Raw genomic sequence first — 6,123 nt, 5'->3', positions numbered from 1 at the left:
CCTGTCATTGCTCAAGGCTGGCGGACTGTCAGGAAAGCCATAGGCCAACACTGCAACACAGGCACTGAGTTCAAATCCTGGTCCTGACACCTACCAATGGCAGGAGATCCCAAGAGGCTCCTGCCTGCGCTTAGAAATTCCGAAGGAGGGGCTGCGAAAGTGGCTCAGTGGTAGAGTGCTTGCTTTGCATGCCTGAGGCCCTGGGTTTGATTCTTCAGCACCACATAAGCAAAAAGAAGAAAGCCAGAAGTGGCACTGTGGCTCAAGTTGTAGAGCACTAGCCTTGAGCTGAAGAGCTGAGGGACAGCACCAAGGCCCAGAGTTCAGGCCCTATGCCTGCACCCCTCCCCAAAAAAAAGAAATTCCAATGGAATGGTATGCAACTCATGATTGAATAGTTCGTACGGCAGTCTGGACTCAAATTAGATGCAATAATCCTAGGACACTGATTGAACTTAATTAATGGTTAATTAGGCATGAAAAGAATAATACTACTTCAATGGAGGCATAGTAACTACCTAAGACTTGGTAGGAATGTAGCAGATGTCATTGAATACTAGATACATGGCTCTGGCACTCTGTACTAATATGTATTTATTGGTGTACTACCACCTGCCTATCCATGTATGGCTATTTTGGCCCGCCCTGGGGCTCGATCTCAGAGCAAGCAATAAATTTCCTGCTGGAGTAAGAAGCCAAGTGTGACACCTGTTTTCCTTTTCTGTGAGAGTGCGGGGTGTCAGGCATGATGGAGAACAAGTCTGCAAATCTAAATGCTATGTGATAGATTGTAAACAATGTAATATATGGTTAGGTGTCATCACAGTCAATAAAATAAACGGTAAATAAATGAATAAAACGAAAAGTACAATGAATAACCACACCAAACATGATATAGACTGAACACCTGTCTGGAAGTTCAATCCTATCTTTAAAATACATGTGAAGACTACGTTTTCCCAGGTTGGAGCCTGAATTCAGGCCTAGGGAAGAAGCCTGACTTTCTGATCTTCAAGCATAGAGAACTTCCCCTTCACGCAGAGTGCAAGATTTACCCAGACCCCGAGTTCAAATCCCAGGCCTTGCAGACAAAAAAAATAGCACACATTTCAAGCCAGGGAGCTTCATTAGCAATTTTCATATTTTTTAAAGTTCACTTTAAGGTTCACCTTTACTTGATACATTTTGATTTTATAACATGAGAGTTTTTCAAAAAGGGGTTTAAACGTTTACATTTCAGCATAGCACATTGGTGTTTCCATTTTGACCATCTGCCATGAAGAGTGAGAATGAAAATGAGTACATCATTCCTCCCTAGAGGGACAGTTGATGTTATTTCTATTTAGAGTTATTTCTATAACTATACACTCTCTGCAATTGCATCTTGTGAGTTTTCCTCAGTGCCTACCACAAAATACACTAGGAGAGTTCTCATACCACAAAAGGTTGGGTTTCTGAATAAATACTAATTCTGTGAGGACAGTAGGTACTTGTAAGCATTTTGGGAATAAAGTGAATTGTAAATTGAAAAACAAAAACATTGGGACTGGGATGTAGCTCAGTAGTGGAGTACTTGCCTAAAGAGCATAAGACCGTGGAAGAAAAGGAAGGCAAGTTTCCTAAAGCTCAGAAGGTTAGAATTTTATGATCCATACGAACAAACTTCTTTCATCTTTTTTTTTTTTTTTTTTTTGTCGCTGGTGGGGCATGAACTCTAGGCTTCGCTGCCCACCTTCAGCTCTTCAACTCATGGCAAGTGCTCTAAAGCTTGAGCCACAGTGCCATTTCCAGTTTATTGGACATAAGGGTCTCACGGACTTTCCTGCCCAGGCTGGCTTTGAACTCCCATCCTCAGATCTCAGCCTCCTAAGTAGCTAGGATTATAGGCATGAGCCACTGTAGCCTGGTGCATGAACAAACTTATTAAAGATTGATTCTGAGGAAAGAAACTTGGAATACACTTTTAATATAAATAATTTATAAAGCCATGGTTAAGGCACTAATTCAGAAGTATTTATTCATTGGCTAGTTTCATAGATTATTTAAAGATATATATACATACATTTTTCATATATCTACATAGATATTATTAAAACATAGCTTTGAAGTGTACCTAAAAGCATATGTGCTCATGTAAAGTTATAAAACTGCACAAGCTTGATTTTTTATTTGCAGTTTGTTGGTGCCATAAATTAGGTGGGATGTGTGTACTGTTGTTTTTTTCTCTGTTTTTGGAGGATTTCTCTCTGCTTTCTTTCCCTATCCACCCCTCTCTGCACTTTAATTCAGCTTGCTCTTTCTTGGCTTGATTGTTCATAGCTGATTTTCTACCACTTCAGCCATACCTGTAGCCTGGCTTTTTGCCAGTTAATTGGAGATGTCGTTTCTCAGGCTTTTCTGCCTGGATTAGCTTTGAAATTTCATCTTCCAGTTCTCACCTCTTGAGTAGCTGGGATTACAGATGTGAGCCACTGGGGTGTCTAGGGATGAAATCGACTTTGGTTGGTGTATTCTTTCTGTTTTTCTAATCATGGGATCATCTACTATAGAATTTCTGTGAATGTCCTGGGTCTGAAGTAAGATATAGAATACGTATGCTAATCTGTATAGTTCTCATAAGATGTAATCAATTTAATACATGTTATAAGTGTAATAATAGTCAATATAAATAATGAATGAATGAATAGTGCAAAAAATAAAATAAATACACAGGCAAATAATATGCGGTAAACATAAGTATGTAGATATTAATCATTATTTCAAATGTGGATGAATATTACTTTAACAGGATTGGGATTGAATTCAGGCCTAGGGAACAGGCCTGAATTGCGTGTCTTCAATGATGGTGAGTTTCCCCATCCCCCACAGTGCATTAGATTTACCCAGACTCTCAGTTCAAATGCCAGGCCTGAGAGGAAAAATAAAAGTTTTGAATGCCAAGCTGGGAAGCTTCATTAATATTTTTACAATTTTTTTCGTGGGGCTTGAGCTCTGGCCTTGGGCACTGTCCATGCACTCTTCAGCTCAAAGCGAGTGCACTACCGCTTGAGCCACAGCACCACTTCTGGTTTTCTAATGCTTTATTGGAGATAAGAGTCTCATGGGCTTTACAGCCTGGGTTGGATTGAACCACAATCCTCAGCCTCTTGAGTAGCTAGTATTACAGGTGTGAGCCACCGGCGCCCGGATATTTCTAATATTTTAAAATTTCATTGATTGATTGATTGCCAATCACGGGGCTTGCACTGAAGTTGTGGCAACACTGCCTGAGATTCCATCATCCTAGGCTGGGATGGTGCAGCCTCTGGACCCACAGCCGATCATGGGATGGTACGCCTCGGGGGCTGACAGAAAAACAAAATGAAAACAGCACCGAAAAAAACCGCGATCTGTGGATGGTCGGCGATTTCTTGGTTTTCTTTCCTTGCATGGTGACCATCCTGGTTTCAAATGACATGGCTGCAACCTGTAGGTTACCTGGCACTCCTGAAGTCTGGCAGGCTGGCAGCGAAGCCATAGGCCAACCTGGACACCTAGGTCCTGAGTTTGAATCCCGGTCATGCCCCTCCCAAAGGGCTGGGGAGCCTAAGAAACTATTGCCTGTCCATAGGAGCACCAGAGGAATGTGAACAATGTCATGGTTCAATGAGTAGTTCATCAATCAGTCTAGCAGAAAATTAGACCCAATAATCACAGGACACCGACTGATTTTAATTCATAGTTCATTATGCACTAAAAGAATACTATTGATTAAATGGAGTCCTCACTAAAGACCTGAGAATCCGTAGGAGGGTAGTATGTGTCATTGAACACTAAATAGATATTTCTGGCAGTATGTAAATATCTAAATTTATATTTATTTGTATAGCATCATATGCATAGAACATTTTTGCTATTTTGGCCAAACCTGGAACTCGATCCCAGGTCTTCAGATCCAATTGGCACCTGCATGGCCTAGATGCTGCCGTGCTGACACTCACCCCTTCATGAATTGGACCTCCTAGTCCCTCAGTCAAGGTCCCATCATTGCCAAAGTTTCTTCCTGGTGTAAGATTTCATGTGTGACACCTGTTTTCCTTTTCTGTGCAAGTGCTGGGTGTTAGGTATGATGTACATGTTATGTATTCAAAGCTATATGCTATGGAATAGATTGGAACAAATGTAATAAATGTTATAGGTGTACTCACAGTCCATAATATAAATACTAAATCAATCAATCAAGAATAATAAAATATAATGAATCACTCCAGCAAACACAATTTAAAAAGAATATAGAGATATAACTCAAATATTTAAAATGTCTATAAATGTTATGTTTTTCAGTACTGGTGCTTGAATTCAGACCTAGGGAAGAGTAGAGAAGTTCATGCATGATTCACATAGGAAATGATAGGCAAGATCTTAATTAAGACTGCATGAAGTATGACAATAATTACATTAAGGAATCGAAGCATTAGGAAAGATCCAAGAATCAGTAGTCACATGGAAGATAGGATTCCAACACAGCTTGCCACATCTCCTACTCTATACAAACAGGCCTTTATTAGCATATTAATTTCAGCTTATGACTGGATAAATATGGTGCCCCACCCCCACCACGGGGCTAGATCTCAGGTCCTGGGTATGGCCTAGCTCCTTAATGGCTCACAAGAGGTTGCGCTCATGTGGAACCATTTGGCACTTGGTTCTGCTAGGCCCTGAATTCAACTTCCAGCACTGCCAAAGGATTTATCCTGATGTGAGATGCCAAACCGTGCAGATGTTTTCCTATCTTGTGCAAGTCCTGGGTCACAGCTAGGATCTAGAAAGCATGGGCAACTCTATAGTCATGGGAATAGGTTGTCATCCATGTGAGCACAGTTATATATGTCATCCTATACTCAATAAAATACACAATACATAGATGAATAAGACACAAAATAAAAACAACATGCATACCACACCTGTATGTAAATTGAGATCCCATGTTTAAAAGAGGTGGGCTTGTCTAGTGCTGGGGCTTCAAATAAGGTCCAGTACCAGGCCTTACCTTTTAGTCTTCAAAGACGGTGAGTTTAACCTTTCCCCACAGTGCAACAGAGTTACCCAAACCTGAGTTCAAATTCCAGCTCTCACAGTAAAATGGCACAAATTCTGAGCTAGGGTTCTTTGTTCATAGTTTTTTAATTTTTTTTTTTTACTAGACCCGGGGCTTGAACTCACTTCGTGGCAACTCTGCCTCAGCTCTGATCATCCTAGGCTGCAGCCTCTGGACTCACAGCCCGTCTTCGGACCCTAGGAACCTGCGGCTTGCTGGGAAATAAAGCTGTGGGAAGTTCCACCTGGCGCTTTTATGTTTATTTTCCTTTGCATGGTGACCATTCTGGGTCAGAACATGGCTGCCTGCAGAGTGAAGTTGACCTGGCATGGCTGAAGGCCTGCTTGTTTTCGGGGGAGCCACAGGCTAATCACACAATGGAGGCCTTGAGGACAAATCCCAGTCAGCCCTGTTAAGATGAGGGAATGGCAGGAGATCCTGGGACATTTGTTTCTGGACCTAGGAAGAGTCGTGGAATGCAATCAATCTCATCCTTGAATGAGTAGTTCCTGTTTGATGTGAGTAGGAAATGATAGGCAAGACTCATGGGGTATCGATTATTTTTAATGAAGAATTGATGAAGCGTGACCATAATCATCACAGTCATGAAATGGAGGCATTGGCGAAGATCCAAGAATGAGTAGTCACAAGGTAGATTTCATCACAGGTCCCATCTCTCCTACACTATAAAAATATGTACTTATTTGCATACTCACTTGCACTTATAAATGCATGACTATTTCCCACCCCTCCCAATCCCCTCCTCTTAGGGTTGTATCTCATGTCCTGGGACTGGCCTACCACCTTAGTGGCTCACAGGCTGGTTTGCTCACTTTTACCCATTCAACAATTGGGCATGCTAGACCCTGAGGTCAAATCCCAGCACTGCCAAAAGCTTCACCCTGATGTGAGAAGCCCATCGATCCACCTGTTTTCCTGTCCTGTGAAAGTCCTGGGCCTCAGCGAGGATGGAGAATGCTATATAGGCAACTCTATAGCCATGGGAATAATTGTCATCATTGTCAGCACAGATATACCTGTCACCA

This window comes from Dipodomys merriami, unplaced genomic scaffold (genome assembly GCF_024711535.1).
Source record: "Dipodomys merriami isolate MVZ:Mamm:240054 unplaced genomic scaffold, mDipMer1.0.p SCAF_267, whole genome shotgun sequence".
NCBI lineage: Eukaryota > Metazoa > Chordata > Mammalia > Rodentia > Heteromyidae > Dipodomys > Dipodomys merriami.
Note: the sequence above shows the minus strand (reverse complement) of the source record.